The sequence below is a fragment of the Podarcis bocagei genome (genome assembly GCF_964188305.1).
Source record: "Podarcis bocagei genome assembly, chromosome: 7".
Classification (NCBI taxonomy): Eukaryota; Metazoa; Chordata; class Lepidosauria; order Squamata; family Lacertidae; genus Podarcis; species Podarcis bocagei.
In genome coordinates, this window is record NC_138132.1 from 57480434 (window position 1) to 57493388 (window position 12955).

Consider the following 12955-nt stretch of genomic DNA (forward strand, 5'->3'; position numbering starts at 1 on the left):
CCGGGTTCAATGTCTAGCATCTCCTGGTAGGTCTGGGAAGGACTCCTACCTGAAACCCTGGAGAGATGCTGCCAGTCAGTGCCAACCACACTAAACTCTCTGGATCAATGGTCTTAATTGGTGTACGAAAACCTCCTGTATTGCACTGTGACATTGTGGAGAGAAGTTTTCAGCCCCAAATTTCTGATATTCGGTTGTAGTATGGAGAAAGAGCCTACCAAGAGCAGGTTAACCATGGCTAGTTTTTGTAGGCAGGTCCCTGGAAATCTGTAGTCAAATGGCATGTGAAGGGCATTCGGTCATAGATAGAATAGGAATGTAAATGTCACCCATACAATGGGCTGTGGAACAAGTGTGAAAGATCTTGTTTTAGTGAAGCAGCTGAGAAGCAACTGCATTATACAAAGTTGACCTAAAAGCTGGCAGAAATTCTGTCTCTCTCTTTTTTGTATGTGAAACTGCCTGATGAGAGCTAAGAAATGGCTTGGGCTTTCTTTTTCATGCACACTTCCACCTTGTTTATCAGCATTCACGTGGCACAGGGTGTCTCTCGGCACTTAGCAATGTGAATCATTCATTCGTAGCTCTGAGTTAAATTACTAATACTTTTGTGATAACAATGTGCTTTATTGATATTCTCCTGTGCTTAAACACTCCTGATGGAATTCTACTGTCTCTAGTAACCCTGAAAAGGATCTGAGGAGCTAAACTATTTTCAGCCTTGGTAAGGAATTTTCTAAGTGACAAAAGCTACATGGGGGGGGGGGGAATAATATACACTAGATCAGGACTGGGGGATTTGTGGCCTTTCAGATGTTGCTGAATTACAAACCCCATCATCCCTGATCATTGGTCATGCTGGCCAGATCATCTGCATACATCAAAATAAATATCTTTCTATCCCTGATTACTGGGAAAGAAGAGTTTGCTGAAGCTAATTGGAGCACCAAGTCCTTAATATAAAAGTTAAAAGGGGAGGGAGCCAATTTTACATCCTTGTTTCACTCCTTTTGATGTTTTAAAGGCTTCAATCATACCTCCATTTAGACCAACTCTGACCCTCATTTCCGTATCGCTATATAGTTCTTGAATCAATAGCAAAAGTTTGCGGTCTGTGTTGGATCTTGATCATTTCTCCCACAGTCTGCTTCAATTTATAGAATCAAAAGCAGCGGAAAGATCAAGAAAGGCTGCATATAGATTATTCTTGCAATTCTTAGTGTATTTCCTTACAGTGTGGTTCAGAGTAAAGCATTGATCAATAGTGTCATATCCTCCTCTGAACCCTGCTTGTTCTTCATAAATGATGTGGTTAGTTTGCAACCAGTCTAATAGTTTTTGTAGAAGATGCCGAGATAAAGCTTGGAGGAAATATCTTGCACACTAATTGGTTGATGGCTATGAGGGTTGTTCCTGTCCCTCTTCTTAAAAATCGGAAATATGATGCTCATTTTTCAACAAGGATGCAATTTTCCTGTACTATTTATGGCAGTAAATAAGGCTGCCAGGATGGGTGTCCACCAATCTATGTTCTTTATATCTTCTCCAGGAACCTTATTTATTTTCATATTGGAGATAAGGGTCTTTACTGCACTGCCAGAGACAGGGAGCCATTGAGACTGGGACACATTAAAACATCCTTACACTCTACCATTTCCAGTGTAGGGCCATGTTACTCTCCAAGTACTCTTGAGAAGTAATTAACCCATCTGGTGGCAGGAATTGAGGCTTCCTGTGTTGATCTCACTTAGTTTAAACCCTGGGCAACAATTTCCTAGAATTTAACTTATTTTCTGTTACTGCAAGGCCCAGTTCCTGCCACTGAGTTTTCATATGCTCAGTTTTCTTGTGTTTCAGTACCCTTTTGCAATCCAACCTGCTTTTAATCAGGACTCCATGGTTCCCCCCCCCCAAGCCAGTTCTTTACCTGCATTAATGTCCAGAGATAAATGCTTCCCAACTGGTCTATGAGAGCAAAAAGACCCAGGGAATAGCAAGCTTTTCTCTGTGAGTCCATGTGGATCTATGCTCCACCAACTCATCTGATTCTCTTTTTAAAGGCATCTAAGCTAGTGGCCTTGGCAGTAGTCACTAAACTACATCTGTTCTCATCCTATGAAACTTTAAATTGAATCTTATTATTGTCTTATTAGAATTCAAAAACCTTGGTTAGGTTAGTAAATGGGGTGGAAACTTAAGTCGTAATAAATAATAAAATGCCAAGCTATTTCCCGGCTCAGCCTTCCCAGCGGGAATTTGTGTGTGTTTTTTTCAGGATTGTTGTTTTGTGGGTAGGGAGAGGAAAAGGGAATTACCAGCCTTTATAGAAGAGAATGGAAATGTTTTCCGCTAATTTTCGGGGACGCTGAAGTGAAACTTTCAGCCGAGGAGAGATAATGTTCTGCAGCAGCCTAGCAAATAAGTTCTGCAGAAATGCTTCAGTTGGGCCGACCCTGAGCAAAATGCAAATGGCCTCAGTTTGCGTCCTCTTCTTTGTCTGTGCCCTAAACAGAGCAGCTTTTGGCAAAGCAAATTTACATATAAATCGCTATGTAAATCTGAAATAAAATGACCAGGTTTCTGAAGTGCCAGTAGAATTCCATTTATAAGGTTTGAATGAAAAAAAACATCTTAGGTTCTATGAGTAACACAATTTGGGGAAATCCCACCCGCCTTCAACAGTGGAATAAATAGCTCCCCCCACCCTCAATAGACCAGGAAATATCCCTGAAATTGTTTTTGAAACACAGTGACTTGCAAGCCAAGGAAGACTTACACAGAGAGGGACCACCACTGAGGTCCACACCATACATTTAAAGCATGTGGCATCTCCCAGAAGAATCATGGGAACTGTAGTTTACCCCTCTTGGAGCTCCAGTTCCCATTATCTTTAATAACCTATGCTCAGCATGGTGTAGTGGTTAAGAGTGGTAGACTCGTAATCTGGGGAACCGGGTTCGCGTCTCCGCTCCTCCATATGCAGCTGCTGGGTGACCTTGGACTAGTCACACTTCTCTGAAGTCTCTCAGCCTCACTCACCTCACAGATTGTTTGTTGTGGGGGAGGAAGGGAAAGGAGAATGTTAGCCGCTTTGAGACTCCTTCGGGTAGTGATAAAGCGGGATATCAAATCCAAACTCTTCTTCTTCTTCCCCTGGATTCTTTGGGGGAAAGTGATGTGTTTTTAATGTTTACACAACCTTAGTGCAATGAGGTTTATGCTTCAATACGCATGCTTCCAACTGCAACCTCATAGCAGTTCTATACATGTCTAATCAGATGTATGCAGTAGTGCCAGCAAGCTTGGCCCTGTGACTTTGGGTGCCCAGGGTCATGGGTGCCATGCAGTCCACATGGCCCTGGCACCAAAATTTGTGGGTGCCCGCCTGGCCCTTTCATGGGGAATTTTGTCATGTGCTGTGATGTCAAAAGCTTTTGACATCCCATCCATTTTACAATTTGGCAACACCCAATTGATATGCACCACCCCAATAGATCAGTGTGGGCCTCAATCCACTCCAGGTGTGCACATTTGCTGGGGAGCATACTCAGAGCAGACCTACTGAAATGAATGGGCTTATTATGTCTGTTAATTCTAGTGGGTCCAATTTAATGGATACATCTCTGGATGCATCCCATTGGGTTGTCTTCAAACAAGTTCTACTCATCAGTAGACCCACTGAAATTAATGAGCCTAAGTGAATCATGCCTATGAATTTCAATGGGTCTGCTCTGAGTAGAACAGCACCCATAGTCTCTGTGGAAACAGAAGAAAAGTTCACTTTCCTGTTAAAAGATACAAAACCATTTTTTCCTTGTGTTTTAAAGATCACATTAGTTCATCATGTCCACTTAAGTATATTTTTAGATGCTGAATGCAGGAAGGTAATGAGTTTTCCCACTCTTTAAAAATTTTCCACCACATTTCCCTTTTGGGTAATTAGGCAATGGGGTGGGGAGAGAAAGATGCTTCTGTTTAATTTTCCCTCTCCAAAAGCAACTTGCTGTAAAAGGTTCATTTAGCTTTTCCAGACTAATCCCCAATAATCAGGAGATTGCTACTTACCAGGATTAAACCACAAGGGGGTGGATTCCTTAGCAGAGAATTAATCTGTGCTAAATTCTTCATATGCTCCCAGAGGACTGAGTATCTTTTGTGCTAGACTTGACAGTTCAAACATGTCCAGTAATCTTGACAACTCAAACTTTCAGAAAGGCAATAAAATATGAAACAGTGTTTTTTTTCTGGGGGGGACGCAAGGGGACGCATACCCCTAAACATTTTGTGACTCTAAGTTTGGCCTCATTGAAGGGGCAGTGTTTCAATATGAGTAGGAAAATGAGTGTGCCCTAAACATTTTTTTTAGGGGAAAAAAGGACTGGCACCAACTTCAGGGGGAACAGTCTCAGAGCTATTTTGCTACTGCATGCATAGATGATGGGTTTGTATCCAACACTGTGCAAGACCAATGAGATTTCATCCTCCTTTCCCTGTGCACCCCTAAAATCTGCTCTAACAACGCTCTGAAGCAGATTTTGAGGGTGTGCCCAGGTCTGGAGAAAAGAGAGTTCTACCGCATGAATGAACACAAGCAGAACAGCAGATTTCAGTGAGTAGGACTATCAGCCTGGATTGCACTGATGCAACACCTAGGCAGCTTGATAAGAACATAAGCAGAGCTCTGCTGGATCACACCAAAGGCATCCTGGAATGGGGAATCTTGATCCTCCAGCTGTTTTTGGACTCCCAACTCCCATCAGCTCTACTCATTATAGCCAATGACTGAGGATGCTTGAAGTTGTGGTCCAACATCTGGAGGGCCACAGGTCCCCTTCCCATCCCTGTTAAGTCCACCCCCTGAGCCATCTTTGCATATATGGCCCACCCACACCGCTCCCCTGTACCCTAACTCTGGCTGGTCAAGTAGCTTCCACAAGCATGAAGTCTGCCCACTGCTGGTGTTGAAGATCTTGGCCCTGTTTCTTGGGTATGGACAGTGGAGCGAGGGATGCTAAAGCAGAATCTTCTATAGGAACTCCCACATAATGCTCAGTGAGTGGCAGATGGTTACGGATGCTCAATAAGGCATAAAAGGGCACTCCCTCCCTCCCTGCCAGCTCAACTGCATATTTCTTTATTTTTCTCTCTAAGCTCCCGCTCTGAACGTTGACAGTGGGGAGATTACTAGGTTAAGCCCAGGTTCAAAATACATTGTGAAAAGTTGGCAGGCACCTGTAGAACCAAAGTAAGTCAGGGGCATATGAAGGTCCCAAGTCATACCTTGGCAGCAATTAAAAGTAGAATTGCTCCATGTTTCTGCACCAATACATAGCGCACACACATTTTTTTCAAGCTATAGGTTCAGACATTGGGAAAGGTTGCTTTAAACAAGCCTCAATGCAATACATGATAGAGGAGAGTGCTAAGGAGCAACGATTTGCTGCTTATGTGATCTTGAGTACACACACAGGACTGAAGGGAGGATAAGATATAAAGATTTCATAAAGCATTTGGCTTAGCCAGGGGAGAAATATTAATACAGCATCATATCCTCTGACAAATAATTTTCTGTTGGAAACACCTGGCACCAATTATCAGAAAAACAGATGAGGTGAACAATCTAGCTGACTACTGGTCGAAGGAAGAAGTCTGTAGGTGCATTGGGGTTGGAGAAAAGACAGCAAAGTGTGTAGCCTATACAAGTCCATAGCTTATAGTGGAGATGCAGTGGCAAGACACACACCATTTGTGCTAACTCGAGTCAACATACTTTGTGACCCAGTTGGAAGGCCATGTATGGTGGGGAACAGGCCAGGCTTCTGTAAACCAGTGGTGTGTTTAACACTTTATGCAAGATTGAAAAGTGGTTTGCATGAGGGATGCTCAGTGACAGAGCATCTGCTACACATTCAGAAGGTACCAGGTTCAAGGCCCAGCATCTCCAGGCAGGACAGGGAGATACTTCTGTCTGAAACTCATGAGAGCCACCGCCGGTCTTTGTAGCAATGCTGAGCTAGATGGGCAAATTGTTTGACTCCGTACAAAGCAGCTGCCTATGTTCCTAGCCTATAGTTCTCTTGTAAAGCCAGCTCCTCATCTTTTGCTTTGCTGGAATTTATTTAAGTGTACCTTTCTAGTACAAAGAAGAGAACTGCTGCTACCTAGAGCTGAGCTAACCTAGAGAGGGAGTTCTTTCCAAAGCACAAAACAACAGAAGGCTGGCAAAAAAAAAAAGTCAGGGGGAGGGGGGAAGAGAAGGATTGGAGGGCAAAACTGGCAGAAGAAGGGCAGAAGATTCCTGTAAGATACAGGTGCACTATTCATTTCTACCCAGTTGAGCTAAACCTCACTTTTATGCTGGTTTGGGGCCGTGATTGACAAATATTCAATTTACAAGCTGCTTTTCCATTTTCTTTACACTGGAAGCTCACCTTTCACAAACTCACGCTTAGCCCAGGCATCAGAAGGAATACTTTATAAGCCCATAATGCGACTTTAAAAAATAGAGTATACCCTGGCTTTCAAGGTGGGGAGGAGTGTTTTACTTCAAGCAGAACAACCTCTCAAACCTGAGAAATTTTTGCACCACGAATAAAAGCTCTTTGTTCACAGCAACAGTAACCTTTGCAAACAGTGCTACAATTCACCTTGAAAGCTAAAGAGCGTTGTTATACCTTGGCAGGAAGGCCATGGGACCAGCGTGGGGAAGAAAAAAAGAGAGCGAACAAAGAAAGGTGCACATTTACAGACAGATGTGTCATGTCCTACAGCCACGTCCGATGTAATTTTACTCCTGGATGAGCAGCAGCATTTTAGGAACACCCATCTAAAAACATTATTTTGACAGCGACAGTTACAAGGCCAGCATGTAAATGTTACAGCCATATGCAACCTTGGGAGGTGCAGATAATGAATCGGGACAGACTAAATGTGGACGGGGGCGAGGGAACACCTCCTATTTTACACAGCTCATAAACTACAGAATTTTGCAACCATGAGACTTTAAGAGGAATTTTTTTAAATCATTGGAGGGTAAGGCTATCAATGGTTACTAGTCATGCTTCTGAATACCAGTTGCTAAGGAAATGTGAGTGGACTGATCTGCTCATATCCTGTTGGTGGACATCCCACGGGCAACCAGTTGGCCACTGCAACAACATAACGCTCAATGAAGAAGAGTGTTTGGCGTGATCCAGCATGACTCTTACGGTGATTTAACATGGATAAACAACTCTTATAACCAGTTGCTGGAAACCAGGAGGTGGAGAGTACTGATTCACTCAAATTCTGTTTGCGGGCTTCCCACTGTCTTCTGGTTGGCCACTGTGAGAAAGAAAGCTGGACTAGAGGGCCCTTTGGCATGATCCAGCGGTACCCTTCTTATAGGATTCTCTTGTAAAGGTGCAGTTGGGGGTGCAGAGACAATAGGCCTGTTGAAGCAATCCTATCCCTCATGGGATGAGGGAGAGCAGGGATGAGTGTACCAGTTTCATTCATCCACTGTCACCATCTTTATCCCCCTCCATAAATTAGAGGAATAACTTCTGAAGCAGGGAGCCTATTTTACTCATAGACGCTCTCTACCAAATTTAGAATTCTGCTCTTCCAAGGTTTGAAATCAGTTGGGGAACCTATGTAAGTACAATAATCTCCAAGCTGAAGACTACTGCCCGCAGGTTGGGGAGGGAAATGAGGGCGGGCAGAGCTCCTGCATTCTATTCACCTGGGGGATTAGAGCACCCAAACACAGTGAATGCTTCATTCAATGTTTAGTTTGTCATCACCAGTTTGTAAAATCCCTCTTTTAACTACTTTTAGTTAGTTAACAATCAACGGATATCTCAGTGGTAAAGTAAATGCTTTGTCTGTAGAAAGCTCAAACTTTGATCCTGGTATCTCCAAATTTTATAAAGGATATCAGATATCCGGTGTAGAGAAGGCTGTTCTCTGCAATTTTGAAGAATCTCAGGTGTGGGCAACTTCTGGTCCTCCAGATGTTGCTGAACTACAACTCCCAACATCCCTGGCTATTGGCCAGGCTTGCTGGGGCAGATGTAAGTTGTACTTCAACACCTGGTTCTCCACACAAGTACACACAGTGAGAGGTTCATTTGATACATGGCTCATCCCCCCCCCCCATTGCCTTAGAATATGAGAATTGAAACAATGATAGGTAAGGAATTTGGTGTTGCAGAATTCTATAAGTGGGTCCAGAGAATGGACTTACATTATTAAAACTAAGCAGGTTTCAGATAGGTCAGTTCTTGGATGGAAGACTACGTCAGTCAAACAATTACAGATTTAGTTTGCATTCATGTTGGAGAAAACGTAGCTGGGAACTTTGGCTTGTAAAGCCTATAATTTCATTTGAAGCTCAATAGATTTTTTAAAAACCTTTTCAAATACAAGTATTGATCTTGTAAAAATCCATCTATTTGCAGCCTGAGCACTTTGTAATGTATCAAAAAGCTGTAAAGCAATGTTAAACTGAGCTTTAAAGACAAGGAATTTACCTCCATGGCAATTATATAGCATACTTAACACTGGAAGCAGATATTCTACGCCAGGGTGGGGGAAGCTGTGCCCCTCAAGATGTTGCTGGTCTTCCAAGTCCCATCAGCCTCAGCCAGTATGACCAATGGTCAGAAATTTCTGCTCGCCAGATGTTGCTGCACTAGTTTTTCCACTTTGGTTTCACTTACAATGAAGGGTGGGTTATAAACGAATAAATTCAACCACCAGACAATCTCTACACATGTAGACAACCCAGCAGGAACACAGCAACCTGCATTTTACAAAGTTTGCAAGGAATTTAATTCAGCAACCATCCACTGCAAAGACATATTTAATAGGGCCCAGAGAGAGTATGTTGATTTTGTCAAGTAACTATTCTACAACAGTGAAGTGCAATGAAGCAGCTCCATTGGTGATTACAAGGACAGTAGGAAGCAAGATCTAAAGGCTCGGCAGGGGTCATTTACGGTAGCTGTTACCCACTGCAAATATTTTAACCAAAAGAATCATGATATCGAAGGGAACAGATACACATGCTGGCTAAGGAGCTATTCCTACCCCTGTCCATTGATGTCAGCATGAAGCAATTACACTGTTGTGCTCTCTTGATAATAGTTTGTGACAGAAAAATGAAAAGAAAGTTATCTGCGGCCCCCTTCCTTCAAATGATTCGTGCTGTAGTATTGTTTACCACTTATTTCCTTTTGTCAAAAAGGCAACTATATTGAGGATCTACAATTTTATTCAAGTCAAGAGGCAGGCATTCAGACAACTAAGTTATTTAACTGGTCAACAGCCCTATGTATTAGAAGCTTCAGGTCTTCCATTGCTTCCAACACTTCTGATCAAGGAGTTTAAAAACAAGTCCACTCTTCCTTTGTTGGTGTGTCCTGAGATTTGCATATTAAGTGAGTATATAGAATTGGCAAAATTAACCTCAATTATAAGATACCAATCAAATCAAAAGTTAAGAATGGAATGGAAGTATTTCAAAGATTATATGTCAAAATATTGTTCTAAAAATGACATGCTAGTAGGCTTAGAATAAAAAATGTACACAATAACAAAACCAATAAAGAAAGAAGGAAAAATCAGAATTTAACCAAAATAATTTAATATAGAATTCAAGGAAAAAAGGTATAAAGAAATATAAAGAAGTTGAATTGCTGTGGAGGGAAGTAGAGGGTGGGTGGTGGGTTTTATAATTAAGTGTATAATTATGTAGCTGTTGTAATTTACATATATTTTATGTAAGGGAATCATTGGGAATTTTGGTTATTATGTATATATGTTAAGTTTCAATAAATATCTTTGAATACTAAAAAAAAAGGAGTTTAAAAACAAGGATGGGGGTGGGAGAGCTACAGTTCTGTTCCAAAACTTTCCATTTTCTTTTTATCCAGTGGCTGAGAGACAAGACTTTCAGGTGCTGACAAAGTGCTATGTTGGCACTTAAAATACTGTCTTCTGGCATAGCCTTCAAGATTACTCTCCAAGTTGAGCAAAGGGACTCACTTAATTTCTCTTTAACAATTCTCCCCAGATACACTCTCATTCTCCATCAGGAGCTGCTGGTAAGGTTTTTAACTGGTATCTGGATAGTTTCTTTTGATTTGTTGATGGAATGTTGCATGCCTGCTAGCTATGTGACATAGCTCTGGATTGCAATTATGTACTTTTGGAGGAAAAGAAAGATGGTTTATAGCAAAGGTTCCCTGCCACTGTCAGGCCAGATGATGGGTAAAACTGACTTTGTGCTATGGGTGATATATACCGAATGCAAACTCTTTGAGTGAGCCAGCATGGTGTAGTGGTTAAGAGTGGTGGACTCGTAATCTGGTGAACCGGGTTCACTTCCCTGCTCCTCCACATGCAGCTGCTGGTTGACCTTGGGCTAGTCACACTTCTCTGAAGTCTCTCAGCCTCACTCACCTCAGAGTGTTTGTTGTGGGGGAGGAAAGGAAAGGAAATTATTATATGCTTTTAGAGTCCTTAAGGGGAGTGAAAGGCGGGATATCAAGTCCAAACTCCTCCTCCTCTTCTTCTTATCATTCCATTGGGATGCTCACTAGAAGGTTCTTAAGAGCAGCTGTTTTTATCAACACACACAAGAATGAGGCAACTGACCTAGAATATATACCGATATCCAACTCAATTCTCCAAGTGTGGATTGTTATGCAACCAAAATGCCATTATCCATGCATAGGAAGTAGGCGTCAGAAGACTTGGGGAAGTGCAAGGTTCAAAGAACAAAAAAGATTTAAGGAAAAGGAACAAAAAAGATTTAAGGGGAGGAGCCTACAAAATACATCAGTTAATCCTGAGCATTCTCAGTAGGCATGTCATGGTGGCTTAATTGAAGTGGTGAATAGAAAGAGCAGGGAGACAAGCAGAATAGAAAAGAGCAGAGCCCTGAAGAGCAGCACTCCACAAGGAGACTTTTTCCTCCCAGGTTGTATTTGTATTCTCTTAGAGCAGGGGGCCAAAACGTTCCCAATCAACACGGTCAGTGATCAGGGATGGTGGAAGTTGCCATCTGAAGGACCACAGGTTAGCCACTTGCCTTGGAGATTCAGTCAGCAGGCATTTATCTATTGTGGCATGTCAATGATAATGGAAGTTAAGGTCAAACTGCTCAGAGACTAGAAGACCTCATTGGCCTTCTCCCCAAATAAAGCAAAGGGGCATAAAGGGGTTGAAACTGTTGTCAGCGACAAGCAGCAACTGGCCCAAGTTGAAGTACTGGCATGATTGCCGGAAATAACTTGGGGGGGGGGGAGTTTGCCCAAGGTGTTGCAACTAGATGAGCCTTGGGGATCACCACCAGCTTTATGAACAAGTGTGTCCTGTGGTTTGGACCTAGAACTCACAAGTGGGATAAAATCAGTCTGAACAGCTTTGTGTCACTAAGAACATACTAACTACTCAAAGTGAATTTCAGCAAGAGAACAATGAAGAAAAAGTGCAGACAAGAAAGAGAGAAAGCACACTTGGCAAAGAGAAGGATCTGTGCATATATATACATAAAGTTAAGTCATGGCAACTACCGTTTAATAAACCATGAGTTGTGTGTCCCCCCCACCCCCAAATCAAACTATAGCTTTTTTCTCCAAAGTCTGGTTTGCTTCATAGCTATTCTTGCCTCATCCTTTCATAGCCTGGCAAGTGTTTGGTGTGGCTAGCAAACCATGGTTAAGGGTGTTGTTTTCATTCACAGCACCAAGCTTGGGTTAAAGCAAACCAATGTTTGTGAGCCAACAATAAACCATGGCTTCAGATGATCAAACAAAACATGGCTTAAAAAACCATAGTTCAATACACAGTGAGCTCAGCATTATGTGTAAACCAGGCCTTTGAGTGTCTAAAGTGAGTGAGAAGGCAGGGGCTTGAAAAGTGAAGGTAAGGGTGACTGCCCAGAACTGGGGAAAGCGCACACCTAAGCACGAAGCATGTGTGCACCGTTAAAAAGACTGCAGTAAAGCAAGGGTGTCTGAGGCCTGGATGTCATGGGAAATATGGAGGCCCAGCATGACCTGAAAAATCATTCAGATGAGGCAGAATTTCAGAAGCTGGTTTGTATGTCAGCTAAATCAAAGGCCAAACATTTCCAAATATAACATGCCCATTTTAAAATGAAAGCTTCATGTTCTGAGACGCAGATTCCAGGCTCTCCCTTTCTCCATCACCTTCATGTCTTCCAAACTGCAGGGTAGCGAGGATCCGTACAACAGAATCAACTTCTGTTAAAGACTTAGCTAAAGTAGCTGCACCACATGAAAAACAGAGAGGGCCTGTTTTCATGGCAAAATCTTATTTTAATGTAGAACATTTCAGATAAATAAATAATTCTGCAAGTTAAAAAATATCATTTATATTCAAAACAAGTCTGTAAACGTCATAAAACACATTACAACTTACTTTTCTCTCTTCGATATTCAAACTCTTGATTTCACTTCTGAAATCGTAACTAGTTACTGCAAGGCTGCAGACACTTCATTCCATATACTTGTTATCTAGAGAGCACTTGAGTAGATGAGTCAAAATACACAAACAAACAAACACACACACACACCAAGGTGTTTCCACTCTCCGACCTAGCAAAGCTATAACTCAAGTGGTGGCATTCTGTGCCATGCCAACATGGATGGCCTGATCAAAGAGTTTAGCATAGAACAGAAGGGAAGGGTGTGTAAAACAAACATCTTATTGGAGTAGTGCTATGAGATGCTGTTTTGTTTGTGCACTTGGACAAAAAGTCTTTCCTTACTTGTCCCTTTTATCTAGTAACTCTGGTATTGATCTCCCTCTCCCTTTAATGTGTCAGAGCACTCAGGTGTTCAGCGACTCTTTTGAAGATGTGGATTAAACAAGGCTATTGATTTGGTGAGCAAGGCGAGGGACAACACACAGTTCATAGGAGTCACCACTGGCTTGCCATTTC